The sequence below is a fragment of the Eleginops maclovinus genome, chromosome 22 (assembly GCF_036324505.1).
Source record: "Eleginops maclovinus isolate JMC-PN-2008 ecotype Puerto Natales chromosome 22, JC_Emac_rtc_rv5, whole genome shotgun sequence".
Taxonomy (NCBI): Eukaryota; Metazoa; Chordata; class Actinopteri; order Perciformes; family Eleginopidae; genus Eleginops; species Eleginops maclovinus.
The window spans coordinates 5528132-5548960 of NC_086370.1; the positions used below are offsets into that span (position 1 = coordinate 5528132).

A 20829-nucleotide genomic window follows, 5' to 3' on the forward strand; every position below is an offset into this window, starting at 1 on the left:
AGTTTTTGTCCACTGTTGATTTTCCCTGCTATGCTAGCTATTGGCTACCGAAGAGTCTAAAAAACCCAGACTCCACTGTAGTGACCACTGTAAATATATGACAATAACCTAGAAAAGGGTTCAATGTTTCAAATGCCTTCCATCACACGAGCTGCGTGTTCCTCACAAACCGTAATGTATGATGCAGATAACATAGCAGCACCCTTTGTCCAGCAGCTTATCTGTATTTTTGTACTGAGCGATCAGATAGGTACCAATTTAGTAAATGTTTTTGATTCCTATACATGTATTCACCACATCACCAAGGCAGTTTTCCTTACAGCGAAGGATCTGGGAAGAATCAATCATGGATCTGCCAGGGCCCCATCAAAAAGAGTGGGGAAATGACAGGTGATCCATCCGTAGGTGTCATGTGGAAGGTGTTGAGTGATGACTGTTCCCCTCAGCTCTTTTATCTTGGTTTTACATTCGTTTCACAGCCAGCCAATATAATGTTTAGGTTCATTTTCTGCTCTTCCACATAGTTTCCAATCAAAACAAGCAGCTGTTTTCAGTGAAAAAGCTCGAAAAAACCCAGTGAACACTACCTGCCCGGCAGCAAATGGCAGACGAAGAAAGTTAGCAGCCAGCTGCTGAACATTTAAAAAGCCAGAAATCTCCCTCAGGATTGGTAAGAAACCATATTTAGAGCCGGAAGGAATGTGAATATTATTTTGTATGAATGGCATAATGTTGATGTATTGGTTATTGTCTTGTTTATAGTCTCCCCATTTGGTATTAATAAAAATGAATCCCATCCAAGGAAATAACATTTATTTGGTACAGCTGCAATGTTTTGCTGCCGGTCATGTTTGTAATTTCAAACAGAAAAGCAGACGGGCAAAAAAATAATGATTTGTGATCAAATAAATAATAAAAAAGGCTGTCAGTGCAATAAAGAGGAAATGGATTTGTCTTTATATTTGTTGATTTCAAGACATCCAATGAATCCCTCATTCTATTTATGATGCGTCTTCACATCTTTTTTCTTCTGGCGCCAACATTGCATTTATTGGGGAAACAGAGTTGAGAAGGGGACACAGAGGGGATGACGCATGTAAATAGTCCCAGGTTTGGGTTCGAATCCAACCAGGGTCCTCCAGCAGGGAATGAGCCCGTGAAGATGGTCTCGCTCTACCAAATGAGCTACACAGCGCTTCTTCGATGTGTAAAACCCAGCAGATAACCGCGAGATGAAGACATGACTCTGGTTTCACAGTGCCCTTGAAACATTCCCATGGCACCACCCTCCTCTCCACAATGAAAAGTTCACCACTGACTTTTAACAAGCTCTGACTGGAACAGTTTTTCTCTCTTCGTCAGAACAGCTTCAACGTTCCCATCTCCATGGAGCCCCCGCCCCCCCCAGGGAAACTTCATATTCATGTAAATGCTTCTATTTCTGACTCTTAAAGCAAACACGTGAGCAGAAAAAACAGGAAAGAGAAAGGAGGTTTAAATCATGCTGTACAGGAAACAGGGTCACTGGGGGCTCAACTGGCAACCGTGCGTAAACGTGAGCAAGAGAAAGTAAATGTATCTGTGTATGGGGGCCTGTATGTCTGCATGTGTGTGTGTGTGTGTGTGTGTGTGTGTGTGTGTGTGTGTGTGTGTGTGTGTGTGTGTGTGTGTGTGTGTGTGTGTGTGTGTGTGTGTGTGTGTGTGTGTGCTACTTCCCAGCCTAAGGTTACATGGTAATGCTGGCATTTGATCAGACAGGCAGCAAACGTGGGCAGCAAGATATCAGATTACGACCTGCGCTGACCGGGGACTCGTATTATACAGCGTAGTAAAATCACCTGTTGATGATAAAGTATGATATGTGCTCGATATATTTTTTATGTTATGATCACTACTGCTTCCATGGCTGTAATGCCTTATATTTTACCGTCCCAAAGTAGGGAAATTCATACAGCGTGTCCTTCTCTGTTGTCCATAAGGTTTAGATGGCCACATATCATGTCGAAATAAATACTGATTTGGTGATATGCAGGTCACAAGAACTGTGGAGTAGAGTTAAATAGGCTGAATTGGCTTTAAAGGCTATTTGTAGATGTCTACTTAACATAAATGTGGTGAAGGGGCCCCATTCTGCTCATTTTCAGGACCATATTAGTATTTTGTACCTCTACTGAGACATGTTTCCATGCTTTTATGTTCAAAAAGCTCTTTATTTTACTCATACTCCCCAGTCTGCTCTGATTGGTCAACTGCTTAGAACTGTATCTAAAATGGCCGGCCCCTTAGCCTATCATGTACAATGTGTAGGAGCGCTAGCTAATAGAAGCTAAAGTGTTAGTTGTCATGAAGTATACCAAGGAGTCCAATGGTTGTGTGGTGGAGTAAAGTCCCACTGGAGGGAACTTTGAGATTTTAGCCTTTGCAGACCATTTACATGCATAAAAACTTACATAACACACGGCAGGAAAAGGAAAAGCCTTCTTTACACAGCCCTATGTTGATCAGCCTCTGTAACAAAACAGAGTTGCAATCGTTTGAAGGATACAGCGATATCGCAGCACGGTGTTCTTTCACATCCTTGCATTAATGATGTAAGACCTTGGTTGAAGGACAGTTTTTCAAACTGTCAGAGATTAACATTTAAGTCTACTTTAGCTCAATGTATTAGGGGGATATTCTTCTGAGACAGCTAAAATGTATCCACTCCAGTGTGTACGTTTTATCCACAGAGGCACACTCTCACTTCAGCTGTTTTAATAAAATATCAGTGGTTAATGCACTGCGAGAGCGTTTGAGCCCTCTTCAGCTGTGCCTCCCCCCCTGCTGCTCAAAGCACAGGCGATTGCTCACCAATGAGCGTGTGTGTGACGAACACAGAGAGGCACCCTGTACAAAACGAGTGGATTTGCAGATGTGTGAAGAGAGGCAGGGAGATGATACAACAACTGTGTAGTGGATGTGAGAATAATTTAGTGCAAGAACACTTACACACTATAGTGTTGTAGCGTGGCCGGTAAACAGGACATGGCTGTTTCAGTAACCATGGTTTTAATGAGTCATCTCTGAACTCAGAGCCTTCAAAGACAGGTCCTTTGCACCAGATGCATGACTCGATATCTTAAAGGTCCCTTATTATGCAAAATGCACTTTTTTATGTCTTTTCTACATAAATATGTGTCCCTGGTGTGTAAGGAGACTCACAAAGTATCAGAAAATACAACCCTCTCTCTTTTCCTCCTTACCCACAAAACGGGGGTACAAACGAGCTGATCAAGATTTGCTGCCGCTATGACGTCATAACTGAAATGTGGGCTGGCTTTACACTGAACTCCTGGCAACGTCCCGCCCACGTGACACGTCCCAATTTATCGTCTGCATTATACACTGGCGAGCTGAATCCCCTCCGCAGCACCTCTGTGTGTCTGTGTGTTCAGCAGGATGTCTGCAGGAGGGACTTAGAGTTGATAATACATATAATGTCTCTGTTCTAGTGGTAAACACTGAGAAGTGTTTCAGAAATAATGCTTGATGTGGTTTGGAACATAATATGGGGTTTAATCACGGCAGAGTTTAGCTGAGAGTCTCTGTTAGAAACTTCTCTCTTCAGACAGAGAGATCATGTGTGGTGCTCCAAAGGGGCGTGGCCAGCTTGGCCTGAAGTTTTACTCAATCTATTCTGGCAGACTCTGCAGCAAAGAGTGGTGCGGTGATGTATTTCTGTAGCCCGACCCGGAATTTATCATCACAAGGGCTCCCTCTGATTAAAGCAATGGGATTTTTGCTTTTGGAATATTGCATAAAACAAAGCTCTTTGGCAACCTATGATACTTAACACATTTTCTTCAGCAGGTTGTCCACTTATTAACATCACTTTTATAATAGTTAAAGAGTAAATGCAATTGCCAGAAATAAAAAGCAGACTTAGGCTATAAACATAGTATGTCACGGTTGAATGGCTGTGCCTCACCACTGAGGCTAAAGGAGGCTGGTGTTTGCCGTGTGTGGGTTAAGTAGTCTCATTTAGTCACTTGTTAACAACCGCCGTTTTTATGACACATAGAAGCTTCCTTTATTTACCAGTGGGGTATTTACTGGTGTATTTTATGTCGTAGAACAAAATGTGTTCGTGTTAACCCCAGACCTTATTTCAGGCATCTAACCAAAAACACATTTAAGAAACAATGACTTTGAAACAAGGGAACCAAAAGTAATAAAATGCTAAGTCATTTCCAGGTTTAAGGTCTTTTCTTGTTGTTGGCACTAATGTTTAGGGTTCCCCTTTCCTTTGGATTTCATTGGAAACTCAATTCAGCATTTCTGATCTCAGGAACGGGCTTCGTTGCTACCACCACAGTATCCATGTTAATTGTAATGGAAGGGTGACTGTGTGTGGAAATTCACACAGAAAGTTTAACCAGGAAAAAGCTTACAACACTCAAGACAGTTTTACTAATAAACTGCCTTAACAGCAGCCACATTTAGAGTTGGATTCTGATAGGTTGTTCCATGTTGGGTCTGGTACCAAGCTCAAATACCCTCTGACAACTACCTCTACAGCTAGAATGGTCTTATTGCACAAGTGTGACGAGCTACATCATTTTTTGTCATTATTTCACACAAAAGTTGCTAGCTATGCAGGAAGTAAACTCAATGAACCCTGCCATCAATGAGAACATCACTAAGCCTATTTGGGTAAAAAACAGGATATCGGATGTATTGTACTAAGACTGCACAATCAATAAGAAATGTATAGGAATATGGACTAGTGCAATATCCAAATCGCAGCTTATGCGATATTTGGTAAAGGCAAAATATCTGAAAATATGGGAATAAAGTATTGTGGTGCTGCAGCGAAATCCCGGTCATCAAGCGTTCGAAAGATTTCCTTGATTGGTACATACTGTCTGTAAAAAAATCCCCCTATGACCATGTTAACATATTTGTTAATAATTGTTAATGGAACGCCAAAGTCAGAAATGCATTTATTCAACAATATATAGAATATGCATAAACATGAAAAATGTGAGTCCCTTTTTCTTGTGTTCTATCGACCCTCAGCCTCTTTTGTGTTTCCAATGGCCTCTCTGAACTCCCAGCATCTGCTTTCTGTCACACAACCCTCTGCCTCTCTCTTGATGCTCTGCACAACAGTTAATACCATGACATCATCTCAATCCTCCTCGGACCAACAGGGAGATTACATGTGCACTCTTTAGCATGTGCCCCCTTTGACATGGAATACACTATCCTCTTAAACCATTATCGTCTGTACAGCTTCATAAAGCCCGGCCCTGCTCCACACATGCGGATGACAGCACGCACACGCACACGCACACACACACACACACACACACACACACACACACACATACACATACACAACACACACACACACACACACACACACACACACACACACACACACACACACACACACACACACACACACACAGTGTCCGTTTTATTGTTTGGACTGACATGATCTTCAAATCTCATCTCTGCTGCAAATCATGACATCACCCTGTAGACCTAACATGTGTGTGTGTGTTTGTGTGTTTGTGTTTGTGTGTGTGTGTGTGTGTGTGTGTGTGTGTGTGTGTGTGTGTGTGTGTGTGTGTGTGTGTGTGTGTGTGTACTCTGGCTGATCTCTAAGCTTTATCAGCAGCGTTTTCCCCACTATGCTTCTCTTTGCTGATGTATAATTTCAACTTTTGATACATGCGAACACAAGATCAGATGTGCATATCCAGTGAAAATCAGTAAAAAATAGCCTTACGTAAATGGATTGTAAGGGCAACTGAATCATTGCTATCAAGTGTAGCAAGTATAGATATACAGGTTATACACATTTATGTGTGTATCTGTGTTTGGTCGGGATATAATCTTTAATTCTGACCTGGAACAGGTGATATCTACACCACTGCAACAGCATCATGATAGATAAAACTGGGCATAAATAAATCATTTTAGTTGGTGCAGAAAATAAACCATGTTGTAGAGGAGAGGAGCGAGTTGTTGTGACATAGAACCAAACAATCTTTTATGTGAAATGTATCAGAAATCTTTACAAGAATCCCCCAAAAATGTTTACTTCCTGTCACTGCGTCTCTAGCCTCTGTGTTCTGTTGTATGTGGCAAGTGAAAGTAGGTCACTATGGGTTGTGCAAATAATATCTGTTGTCACAGGCAAAGATGGAGCTATTGTGACACTCATTGAGAAAGTTGGTGAAAACATGTGTCTGAGGTCCTCGTTTTCCTATTATTTAAAATAATATATCGTTATTTCCCAAGATTATTCGCCAAGACAGACTACCTTAGGCCCCGGTAAAACAAGAAAATGACATAGCGAGGTTCATTTGCAAGTCGTTGCTAGACAGGTTGTTCTGAAAGCTTGGTGAATATTCATGACTCTGCTAGCAAGATTTACAAAAACTTAATCAGATGACCTCCCTAGAGCAGGTTTGATATTGCTTGTCAGTGTAATTTTGGCAAAGTTCGCCATTCATACTAAAATGCCTTTGTTTTAAATGCTAAAAAAAAAAGCAAACTACTATCCTTGTCATATCGGTGGGATATTACTTAAGCATGTGTGTGCTACTGATAAAAAAGGCACCTTCTACAGACCTCATTGACATTACCCTGCTAGAGGTCTAACCTTAAAACCCTGTTATTACACTGCAGATATAGCTGGATGAACAGCAGAAGCAGCATTTGTTTGTGATAAAATTGCAGTTTATGGACATACACTTCTTTTAAACTAAATGTGAATAAAACATGCAGACATTCACAAGTGGCTTGAACAGACATGTATTCCTGTTACTTAACCAAACCTTTACCTTTACATGTGTACAGATCAGAAAATGTCACGTGGCACCTGATTAATAAAGTGTTTGATGTAGTTTCACTGTCAGTAGGATTGAAATTGAGTTTCATCAGTATCAAAGTTTCCTGATTCAAACTCTAAGACGGCTCAGGAGGGAATAGGCATCTACAAATAAGAGGGTCAGTGGCGAAATGTTCATAGTGACATCATTGGGAAAGAGACGTCGGTAAATCAGCTTATTTTTTAAAGCTAAATAATCTGACCAGTACGATCATTTGTATAGCCCTTATTTAAGGGAAACTCAAAGGATGAGCATGCTTGAAGGGTCCATGTCCCTTGTACTTTTGAATCTACAGTCATTCCATTTTGGATTTATGTACCACTGAGCAACTCTCATGGGAATGAAAAGGCCCCGCCACCAACACTGTATCCAGTTCTTTTTATACACCCATGAGTTCCACCCTTAGCCCTTGTCAACAAATGTAAGTTGCTTTTGAAGAAATCTGTAATGCAATTTAATATCGCACAGCAAATCTCCATAACCAAAACATCTCTAATATATTCTGTAGCACAGTGTCAACGTCCCTCTCCCCCTGAACCCTCTGACTCGGGTCTGTTAGCTACGGTTCCTTCGTTTCCACTGGGAAAGTTTGGAAATGTTAACATCCCCCGTGGAGCTTAGGAATGCAGAGCGGCACGCCGGGGCACGAGAGACAGCCAAGCACCACTACAAGGCCTTTGGTATGCCAACAGCTGGCACTGTGCACTGTTACTGGCTATCAACTGAGATGCAGATTGAAAAAAAAGTGCAGGTATGAGACACCAATGCACAGGAAGAGAGATGTGCAGTAATGGAATATGCATCAGACATGGTGTGTGTTCTCTTCTATTTTTGCAAAACATAAACCCCTGCACACATAGAGACAAAATCCACTGGCAGGTCACACAGTTCACTGGTTGCCATGGCAGCAAAGGGAGGAGGGTCTATTCCCATCAGCAAAAGATTTGAAGATTTGCCTGAGCTGCAGAATACTCCTAAATAGTGTACCTCCATTACCCAGACACACGCACACACACACACACACACACACACACACACACACACACACACACACACACACACACACACACACACACACACACACACACACACACACACACACACACACACACACACACACACACACACACTTCAGCTGCAGGTTGTACAGCAGCGCCATGTTACCATCCTATCCTCTGTGGGGTCTACAAGGACATGTTTTACGTATGTAGTGAATTCCTGTGGTTAAAGGGGGAATTCACTCTGTTTCAGAGTCTGCTATAAATAATTTGGTATAATTACAGTGGTATGCGACCCCATTTCAACTTTGTCTGACTAATTAGACCTCCTCTTAGTTTGAATTTGGATAATACTTTGGAGAGTATTTTACCAAAATCCAAACCGTAGATCCTAAAAAAAAAGATTGCATTCAGATGATAGCTTCACATTCTATCAACATATGTGGCATGCACAAACAAATAAAGACCAGTTATTGCATATGTAAAATGTGCAAACCAACTGCCCAGATGTTTACATTATTCTCCAATTTCTGAGTATTGGATGTGATTGCACTGGACTCAACCATTGCCAAAAATGCATTGAATCTCTTCAGAGTGCAATGGCAGACTGTGAGGCAGATGGTTAAAATCATTAACCTTGGATAGAATAATTAGTATGATGCCTAGGGACGTTAAAGGACAGTTAGGAAGAAAACTGTGACATGCCAAGTTAGAAGATGGGAACGCTCTAGATCATGGTAGCCAAATGGTTACAGCGCCTGCCTTATAATACTGTTCAATTAAATCAAAAATCCTGCAGTGAAAACATGCCCAAAAAGTCATCCCTCTGAGGAATATATCTAGGGTCACTAATAGCTGATCAAAGTCACGGTTGACAAACAGCTAGTCAGTAATTTCCTTAGAGGTTGATTAACCTTATGTAGCCACGCCCTTTTTAACATTTCCTGTTCAAATGCATGTGTTAGTTCTTTGGGTTGTAAAGAATCAATTACTTTTGGATCATTCACAGCTACACTGCAGCAATGGGATGGAATAACAGTACTCCATCCATCCTCTGCAAGTGGCAGGATTTGAAAATGGCCCAAAATCTCTAGCGAGGACATACTGTGATTTATAACTCTGTAATGTCTTTTGTTGTAGATGGCTCCACTATTAAGAACCTTTAAAGTACCCTAGCATAGCACCCTGTTGGACTCCAGACTAAAGAACATGTTGACTGTTTATAATTACTGTCACTGCCAGAAAGATGTCAAGTCAAGTCAAAATTCAAGACCCTCAAGTCCCATGTCAAAACCAAAAAGTGCCATATGAATTAGCAATTGAAGAACACCAAGTCTTAAGCCAAGACTAACAATGGTTAAGTCAAGTCCAAATGCAAGACCATCAAGTCCAAAGTCATGTCCCAATTTATGACCAACAAGTTCCAAGTCAAGTTTGGTGTCAACACCAACAAGTCCAAAGTCAAGTCCCAATTCAACAACAACTCCAAAGTCAAGTCCCAATTAATTGTTTTTAAAAAGTACACAGACCCAACACATTATAAATTCAGTTCATGACTCGATTCACGGCACTACATTGCTAGTCATTTGGGTATAAATGTATTATGCAGTATTTCACAACCATCTCATCTTCCTGTGATTTTCCTTGCACTTCAAATGAACCCAAAGATGTCTAGATACAGTGTAAGATATTAAATAGTTTCCCTGCCTCTGCTGTTAATTCAAATCCCTAGAAAAGAACGTGCTGACAGGACTCTCAGTGAAAGCTACGGGCACCATGAGGATGAAGAGCAACTAGGTCGGATGGTATAAGAAGGTAAGCATGAACTGTGCAGACTACAGCACATACACACATTCACAGCTACACATAAGTAGTCACTTAATGTTTCCCCGACACTGTCACACCTTTCATGCTGTATGGCCTGGATCAGATAAAGGTGAAGCAGAGAGAGAAGCACCACACCTGGTACTGTGATAATCCATGCAAGCAGAACACAGCAAAACACACACACACACACACACACACACACACACACACACACACACACACTAACATACCTCCCAGACACACACACACACACACACACACACACACACACACACACACACACACTAACATACCTCCCAGACACAGATGAAATCTGACACCTCATGTGTAGCCAGCCTAGCCATGATGCTGCTGAGTAATATGACATTCAAGCCTTAATCTCCATATGTGTCTGTGGTTTAGTTTGTGTCAGTGTGTGTGTACATGTACCCATGTAAGTGCAGTGGTAGACTATGCATAATATTAGACCATGATGCAGTGCAACTTTACATCCTGATGCGTACGGAAGAAGATGCACATATTGGCAGATTCAAACACACACACACACACACACACACACACACACACACACACACACACACACACACACACACACACACACACACACACACACACACACACACACACACACACACACACACACACACACACACACACACACACACACACACACACACACACACACACACACACACACACACACACACACACACACACACACACACACACACACACACACAAACCCCTAGCTTGTTTAAGTAGTGCAGTGTTTTTCTTTTAATACATGCAAGTCAACTAAATACAGTGGGGCAATTGTGCAAGTTCTCCCATTTAAAAAGATGAGAGAGGCCTGTAATTTTTATCATAGGTACACTTCAACTATGAGAGACAGAATGAGAAAAAAAATCCAGAAAATCACATTGTAGGATTTTTAAAGAATTTATTTTCAAATGATTGTGGAAAATAAGTATTTGGTCAATAACAAAAGTTCATCTCAATACTTTGTTATATACCCTTTGTTGGCAATGACAGAGGTCAAACGTTTTCTGTAAGTCTTCACAAGGTTTTCACACACTGTTGCTGGTATTTTGGCCCATTCCTCCATGCAGATCTCCTCTAAAGCAGTGATGTTTTGGGGCTGTCGCTGGGCAACACGGACTTTCAACTCCCTCCAAAGATTTTCTATGGGGTTGAGATCTGGAGACTGGCTAGGCCACTCCGGGACCTTGAAATGATTCTTACGAAGCCACTCCTTCGTTGCCCTGGCAGTGTGTTTGGGATCATTGTCATGCTGAAAGACCCAGCCACGCTTCATCTTCAGTGCCCTTGCTGATGGAAGGAGGTTTTCACTCAAAATCTCACGATACATGGCCCCATTCATTCTTTCCTTTACACGGATCAGTCGTCCTGGTCCCTTTGCAGAAAAACAGCCCCAAAGCATGATGTTTCCACCCCCATGCTTCACAGTAGGTATGGTGTTCTTTGGATGCAACTCTGCATTCTTTCTCCTCCAAACACGACAAGTTGAGTTTTTACCAAAAAGTTCTATTTTGGTTTCATCTGACCATATGACATTCTCCCAATCCTCTTCTGGATCATCCAAATGCCCTCTAGCAAACTTCAGACGGGCCTGACATGTACTGGCTTAAGCAGGGGGACACGTCTGGAACTGCAGGATTTAAGTCCCTGGCGGCGTAGTGTGTTACTGATGGTAGCCTCTGTTACTTTGGTCCCAGCTCTCTGCAGGTCATTCACTAGGTCCCCCCGTGTGGTTCTGGGATTTTTGCTCACCGTTCTTGTGATCATTTTGACCCCACGGGCTGAGATCTTGCGTGGAGCCCCAGATCGAGGGAGATTAGCAGTGGTCTTGTATGTCTTCCATTTTCTAATGATTGCTCCCACAGTTGATTTCTTCACACCAAGCTGCTTACCTATTGCAGATTCAGTTTTCCCAGCCTGGTGCAAGGTCTACAATTTTGTCTCTGGTCTCCTTTGACAGCTCTTTGGTCTTGGCCATAGTGGAGTTTGGAGTATGACTGTTTGAGGTTGTGGACAGGTGTCTTTTATACTGATAACGAGTTCAAAAAGGTGCCATTAATACAGGTAACGAGTGGAGGACAGAGGAGCCTCTTAAAGAAGAAGTTACAGGTCTGTGAGAGCCAGAAATCTTGCTTGTTTGTAGGTGACCAAATACTTATTTTACCGAGGAATTTACCAATTAATTCATTAAAAATCCTACAATGTGATTTCCTGGATTTTCTTTTCTCATTCTGTCTCTCATAGTTGAAGGTGTACCTATGATAACAATTACAGGCCTCTCTCATCTTTTTAAATGGGAGAACTTGCACAATTGGTGGCTGACTAAATACTTTTTTTTGCCCCACTGTATATCCTTTGAAGATCCTACACCCACCATGTATATGCTGGGTAGCTCACTATATTCCAAGCGCTAATTCTTCCCAGAATATCTGGCAATTAGAGCCAGAGAAACATGATCTGAATATTTCACTCAGTGTTATTATCGTACAGCCTGACTTCATCAAGGTGATGTGCAATATTATGAACTTCAAAGTAATTGGGAAAATTGGAAAATCAGCAGTGTTGGAGGTATTCAGGTCTTACTTGTGTTAAATTAAGCCTTAAAATACTAGAATATACAAATATATAACATTCATACAAGTTCTAACTAAAAGTCCTGCGTTCAGAATCTTAAAAAGCCCTATTGTGCTTTTGAGGGTTTCCACTTTCCCGTGTTATATAGTGTACATGTGACTGTGGCTGCGAGGTAGTGCGGTCATCTTTCAACCAGAAGGTTGTGGGTTCGATCACAGCCCGAGTCAACATGTCGATGTATCCTTGGGCAAGATACTTAACCCCGATTTGCTCCCGATGGCCAACGGTGTATGAATGTTGGTGAAAGGTAGTTCTAGAGCAAAAGTGTACTGCTCTGTGTGAATGGGGTGAATGACATGTAGTATGTAAAGCACTTTGATGGGTCAAAAAGACTGGATAAAGCCCTATATAAGTACAAGTCCATTTACCATTGTACATGATAGGCTAAAGGACATGACATATGCGATATAAACGGTTGACCAAGCTAGCCAATCAGAGCAGACTGGGCTCTGGTTTCAGACAGAGGGTGAAAAGATGTGCTGCAGCACAGGCAGTATGAGAGAAATAAAGAGCTTTTTGAACATTAGAGTCACGAGACATGTCATTAATAAGTTCAAAATGATTTGTCTCAAAATATCGAACTGTTATTAATGATACCAAAATATGTGACAAATGTGAGGAAACCTTTTTTTATTGGACTCAATAGATAAGGTGTAAAACTGTTTTTCGAATTTGTCAAATGCACCTACGTTTGGATCAACCATGTTTGTTAATTTTGGGTACTTTCAGACGATTGCATCACACTTAAAAGGAACCTGTTTGTATCCTGCAAAATGTGGTGCTCCATCCTAACGGTCTCAGATTATTTTGTGCATTTCCTTAACAGGAAATGATGCGATATGGAGTGACAGAGATCACCCCGCCCCCCGCCCCCCATCCTCCACACACACACACACACACACACACACACACACACACACACACACACACACACACACACACACACACACACACACACACACACACACACACACACACACACACACACACACACACACACACACACACACACACACACACACACACACACACACACACACACACACACACACACACACACACACACACACACACACAAACCCCTAGCTGGCCCGCAGTATCTGACATGCCTAGTGAGCTTTCTTAGAGTGACAGATGGCTTGGTAAACACACTCATATAATCACACACACATGCGCACACAGACTTACATGTACATTTGCATGGGGGCGAACACATGCAATCGTCAGCACTCGAGCTTCGTAGCCTACATGTAGCTGGAGCATCATGCCTTCTCTTACCTCCACCCACGGTGTGTGGAGTTCAGGGCCGGATCCCTGGGGCTGAACACACATGGGGATGCACGACCTGCCTGCCTTTCACAACCTGTTTGTTCTCCTGCCCTGCCAAGCACCACAGGCCAGAGAATAAACCGTGGATGGGATATAAGCAAGGGATAATATGCAGTGAGCCGGACCTTAAAGCAAAACAAAACTGTATATTTTCCAACTTATTACAAGGCTTCCTACTAAATAAATCAATAATTTGACCAATCATATTTATTTAAACATGAATTTAATTGTGGAAAAAAGGATGTGTCTGCTCAAAATGACAGAAGCAGTGATCTGGCTTTTTTTTATAGCTGTGTTTAAATTTCTTTTCCATTAACCAGTCTTTAATCACTGCCAGAGGCCATACCGTGTTCCCTTAAATTTTTACTTCCTATCTGTCTTCCTCTGTTGTTCCCTTAAGTGTTTACTTCCTATCTGTCTTCCTCTGTTGTTCCCTTAAGTGTTGACTTCCTGTCTGTCTTTTTCTGCTGTTCCCTAAAGTGTTGACTTCCTGTCTGTCTCCGGCTGTTTACTTCCTGTCTGTCTTCTTCAGCTTCAGAATGCCCATATTTAGTCATGGTAACAGTTGAGATAAAGGCTCTGAAGTTAGCGTGTTAGCATCCACACAATGGCAATTGCTTTGTTCTTAATTTTTACTTCATTCATTAATTCATTCATTCATGTATTAATTCATGTATTAATTCATGTATTCATTCATGTATTCATTCATTCAATCATTCATTCATTCATGTATTCATTCATTACCCTTTATATAACAGGCAAGGTTCATTAGTTTAATTTCTAGAGAGAAGTATAGATTTAAAACTGTTCATAATCAAGTTCCTTTCCTTGTAACTGAAATGCTTTGAATGTTTTATTAAATCCAGTTTCAGCCATGTTTAGCTGCCAGAACTGTATCCAAATAGACCATCACTCTGCCTTTTAGGTTCTCTCTGCCTTAGTGTTCAGTAATGGAAAAAGGCAAAATAGTCCCATTAAATAGATAATAGCTGCATGTTTGGATAACCTGCAGCACACATGCTGTGCTGCGAGGCAGGGCAAGGGTTCTTAAAATAATGAACATTTGCAGAGCATTTGACTTGCAGCAGGAAACATCACTGACAATACTTACTGGAAAGTAAAACGTCTTAATAAATGATAAAGCTTTTCTCATAACCCAACTAGTTAAGGTGCCAAAAATGATCGCAGGTGTTACCATGGGGTCATACAACCCAAAGGTGTATCATCTTGTTAGCATAATGAGTTTTTTTCACGCTATTTAGATTAGTATAGATAGATAGAGATATCTTGCAAGTAAAGTTGAGAGTTTCTAATCCGCACCATGGTAGTCATGATCATTTTTTTTTTACATATTTTGTAAACTGTATTTCACATTTAAATGTAGATATGCAACAGAAAAGGTCAACCAGTTAACATTGGCATTGGGACTGATCCTCTGTGGGATATGACCTTTTGTTCAGACAAATTTGTTGGAGAACTGACCCTGCATTTTTAAAATTTCACAAAACCAAGTGTCGATCCTACAGCGTCCAAATACCACAAAAAAAGGTAACTCTGTCTCACTGGAAAACAGTTTTAATACCCATTGGATCATCCTGGTCAAGAGGTTTAATGTTATAAATGTAAAGTATGGGTCCTCAGCATCTGGAAACTGCTGGATGCTAACTTGCATATGTTTGCAAAATAAGCCTAAAATGCGTAAATTAGTATTTATTAGCATTATATAATTCAAGGTTCAAGGGCTTTTATTGTCATATTCACAGTAGCTACAGTGTAGTTATGGCAGTGACCCGAGCTCCTCCAACAATGCAACATATTATATATAGGACATAAGACAAAAAATAGAGTAGGATAAATTAGAATACATGGACAACATTTCAATAACAGTGCCCAATTTGGACATTTGGTTTGGACGAGTTTTGTGTTCTATTGGGGATTCTGGTTGACCTTTTTAAAATTCAACTTGGCCATTTAGTGTGCCCATATTTCATATGTAAGAACTGCCCATACACTCCAATCCATGACTTAACTTTAAAGAAGCATAACTCTTATATCGTGCCCAATTTGTGCAACTAAAGTGTAATCTGACAGTATCAAATCATTGGTTATGGTTAACTGATGTATAGCATTGTGAGTTAACGTGAAACTGATAAGGCAAGTTAGGAGTCTGCTGGATCACAAGCACTACAGACATCCAGATCTGTCCATGCTGATGTTATATGATGGAGGGTTATTGAATTAGAGGGAAATGACAGACAGAGGTCATTGCTACAGGCACAAATACACACATACACATTGAGATATAAACACAGAAATTCCAATGCGGCAGAGGTTGTATTTTGCGGTGCATGAGCAGAGAGGAGAAAGCCAGCAATTGTAAACACGATTATCTCTAATCCAAGACACTCCGCTGATATGATGCCAAATCATAGCTGAATGTGTGTGTGTTGGTATTTGACCTTAGAAGGATGACAAATGACAAAAAAGTTACAGCCATGCCAGACATGAGCTGAGAGAAAAACACAATGTGTGCACAGCTGTTTGTTTCACAAACAGCTGTGTCTGTGTGTGTGTGTGTGTGTGTGTGTGTGTGTGTATCTGAATGTCCTCCAGCATGTGTGTGCCTTTAAAAGTCTGTCTGTGTACATGTGTGGTGAGAGGAGAGGAGGAAGTGCCATTGATCTGACCAATTACAGACAGGAAGCTGAAGAGACAGATGCTGCCGTATTGGGGTGCAGGGATGAGTCCTCAAACCCGGTAATTATTGGAGCACTTCCTGTTCCCTCGTCTTAAAGTCAATTGTTTTTTTGAATGATTTTTTTGTTAGATGCTTCAAATAAGGTCTGTTTAGTTCAGAACATTAAATACCCCACTGGTGATCATCTGAATCGGTTGTTTGTCTTTAAAACTGCAGTTGCAAACAAGTGACTAAATGAGAATACTAAACGCCAAACGCCAGGCTCTATTATGCATTTTGTAGGGTGTTCTATAGATTGTGTGCATATAAATGGTCTAAAAGGCTAAAGTCCCAATGTTCCCACCCAACGTAAAACTTGTGCTTCCTCCACATCAGATCAAATATTTGTTTAGATGGATTCGTGCGTGCACATGTTTCCACATCATCAGCGAGATGCTTGTGCCTACATCTCCTCATTGTGTGCTGTATCTTTAAGGCTTGAAACTTGAAATTGCTGATTTTATGTTACCAAAGAGCAAGAGAGATAGAAAAACACAAAAAAGCAGGAGACAGCGAGTGCTCTGGGGGGACAAGAGAGCTGAACAGATGATAATGGAGCGACAGAATGAAAAAGAGAGAGCGAGTGAGGCATAAGGAGCACTTTTTGAAGGGCCCTTTTAGTGCAGGAAAGCAGGAATAATCCCTATTAAGATAATTAGTGTTTCAAGAGACAAAGCGTAATTAAACAGAAACAGGCTATAAATATAACTCATCTGTACAAATTCAGTCTGCAGACTGCACAATCCAGCGTCTGTGCACCCCAAACTGCAGGCAGGAGGAACGCTGCATGTGTGTGAATGTGTGTGTGGATGCAGGCATTAGTTGAGGGCGGTGTGTTTACAATGAGATCAAGAGAATGCTTGGCAGAACGTCAGCCTTGTAAAGCTCCAGGATTCCACATGGAAAACACTCACACAATCCGCACCATGGGGAAAACACACACAGACACACACACACACACACACACGCACACACACACACACACACACACACACCACAAACATACAACATGAGAGCTTTTGGTGCACACAGAGGAATCTGACACATAGGGATACGAGCAGTGTGACGACAGCAGCGTTTCATCTGTTGTAGAAAAAAAGAGGATTTCTACCTGGGAGAAGTTTTTTTTTCTATCCGCTTTCATCTGAATGCCAACATCTCCCTCACTCTCTCTCCCTGTTTGTCATGAGCTGCTCCACAGAGGAAGTGCTGTCATTTCTTACCGTCACTCGAGCTTCTCTGTAGAAAGCTCTTCTGAGACTTTCAGTGTGTGTGTGTGTGTGTGTGTGTGTGTGTGTGTGTGTGTGTGTGTATGTGTATGTGTGTGTGTGTGTGTGTGTGTGTGTGTTGGTGTGTGTGTGTGATGAAAAACTTTGACCTGTTTGTGGTGCTGGATAAGTCCATGGCACCGTGAATGTGATGTGGCTCGGGGGTAATGGGAATCTACCAATCAAAGGGGCTGTGGTTCAATTCCCAGTCCCTTCAGTGGACATGTAAAAGTATATTTGCTCCAGATGGCATGTCTATGGTATTGATTATTTGTCAGTGGCTATGTATAAAAACGTGTAATGTAATACATCGGTTAAAACCACGTGTGTCAAACTCATGGCCCGCGGGCCAAATCCCACATACCATCTGATTTTATACGGCCCAAGAGAGTTTGTCATCCATCTATCTTCTCCCGCTTATCCGAGGTCGGACGTAGCAGTTCCTTCGCAAAAAAAAAATATATTATATCCTTATTATATAACTGTATGCCGCTTTCCAGAAGTATGGTGTCCATAAACTACATGTCCCACAATGCTTCTTATTTGGTGACCTTATTTTGCACTCCAGGCAGTGTGCTGCTGCTACAAAGCAGTGCCCAAGGAATACCATTTACGATGGATCGACACCAAACACAGAGCCAAGTTTGCTAGCCTCAGTCATCAATAAAAGCAAGAAAAGTCCAAGAACTAAAATGCAGCATTCTGAACAGAATATGTGACCCTCTCCGTACACTCCAGTTGGATGTCCCTAGGGCGCATTCTGCGATTGGCCCTAGGGACATGGATCCCTTTTGTGTCCATGCAAATACATCAATGCATGTGTTTTTATGTTCCAGACCTTATTTAAAAAAAAAAATTGTACAACTGTTGTACACTTCAATATCTGCTAGCAAGCATTTTCCCTAAACTTCAGTTTCAGAGATAGTTATTTTTTAAGTAATTAATAAAACCAAAAATACACAAACGCTGACACAATAATGTGATAATATGAATAATAGATAATCTATATACAGTGGGGCAAAAAAGTATTTAGTCAGCCACCAATTGTGCAAGTTCTCCCATTTAAAAAGATGAGAGAGGCCTGTAATTTTTATCATAGCTATACCTCAACTATGAGAGACAGAATGAGAAAAAAAATCCAGGAAATCACATTGTAGGATTTTTAAAGAATTAATTGGTAAATTCCTCGGTAAAATAAGTATTTGGTCACCTACAAACAAGCAAGATTTCTGGCTCTCACAGACCTGTAACTTCTTCTTTAAGAGGCTCCTCTGTCCTCCACTCGTTACCTGTATTAATGGCACCTTTTTGAACTCGTTATCAGTATAAAAGACACCTGTCCACAACCTCAAACAGTCATACTCCAAACTCCACTATGGCCAAGACCAAAGAGCTGTCAAAGGAGACCAGAGACTAAATTGTAGACCTGCACCAGGCTGGGAAAACTGAATCTGCAATAGGTAAGCAGCTTGGTGTGAAGAAATCAACTGTGGGAGCAATTATTAGAAAATGGAAGACATACAAGACCACTGCTAATCTCCCTCGATCTGGGGCTCCACGCAAGATCTCACCCCGTGGGGTCAAAATTATCACAAGAACGGTGAGCAAAAATCCCAGAACCACACGGGGGGACCTAGTGAATGACCTGCAGAGAGCTGGGACCAAAGTAACAGAGGCTACCATCAGTAACACACTACGCCGCCAGGGACTTAAATCCTGCAGTTCCAGACGTGATCATTTGGATGATCCAGAAGAGGATTGGGAGAATGTCATATGGTCAGATGAAACCAAAATAGAACTTTTTGGTAAAAACTCAACTTGTCGTGTTTGGAGGAGAAAGAATGCAGAGTTGCATCCAAAGAACACCATACCTACTGTGAAGCATGGGGGTGGAAACATCATGCTTTGGGGCTGTTTTTCTGCAAAGGGACCAGGACGACTGATCCGTGTAAAGGAAAGAATGAATGGGGCCATGTATCATGAGATTTTGAGTGAAAACCTCCTTCCATCAGCAAGGGCACTGAAGATGAAGCGTGGCTGGGTCTTTCAGCATGACAATGATCCCAAACACACCGCCAGGGCAACGAAGGAGTGGCTTCGTAAGAAGCATTTCAAGGTCCTGGAGTGGCCTAGCCAGTCTGCAGATCTCAACCCCATAGAAAATCTTTGGAGGGAGTTGAAAGTCCGTGTTGCCCAGCGACAGCCCCAAAACATCACTGCTTTAGAGGAGATCTGCATGGAGGAATGGGCCAAAATACCAGCAACAGTGTGTGAAAACCTTGTGAAGACTTACAGAAAACGTTTGACCTTTGTCATTGTCAACAAAGGGTATATAACAAAGTATTGAGATGAACTTTTGTTATTGACCAAATACTTATTTTCCACAATCATTTGAAAACAAATTCTTTAAAAATCCTACAATGTGATTTTCTGGATTTTTTTTCTCATTCTGTCTCTCATAGTTGAGGTATACCTATGATAAAAATTACAGGCCTCTCTCACCTTTTTAAATGGGAGAACTTGCACAATTGGTTTTGACTAAATACTTTTTTGCCCCACTGTATATACAGTCTTAAAGTTACCACCGGCCCTTGAAGAATGTTTTTCCTATAATTAAAAATAGGTGTCTGCTGCAGCAACGGGACTTACTCCAGAACAGAACTTAAAAGAAATGTGGACCTTGGAAATTCTCTCTATATAAAGTACATTGCATATTCATCACTGCCTGCATATGGACATGTAGCAAACACCACTTCTTTGTTAAAATAATCTAAAAAAAACATGCAGTAGTAGAGAACTTAACAGCAAAGTGACAACACAAGTGGTCCCATTACGCTTCCCTGAGGAACACCAGCTATTTCCCAAGAGTACCTCAGTTATATAGCAAACACATTTAACAGGACTGTTCAATAAAATGCCCTATTTACCATAACAGGAGTCTATAACCATGTCCAAAGAAATAGATTAACAGCCATGTATCACATTTTGGCCAAATAGAAACATAAATATAACGTGGCAAATTGGGCTTTGGCTCTGATTAGGCATAGTAGAGATTGGCAACTCTACAATAATATACAGTAGGTATGTATAATACACTAATAAGATTCGTGTTG

General features: G+C 41.3%; 1 protein-coding gene across 1 annotated transcript in view; it reads right to left on the bottom strand.

Moving 5' to 3' along the window:
- The window catches only part of slc24a3 (solute carrier family 24 member 3), a 77131-nt gene that overhangs the window by 29173 nt on the left and 27129 nt on the right, over positions 1-20829 (bottom strand). The gene's annotated exons all lie outside the window — the stretch shown is intronic.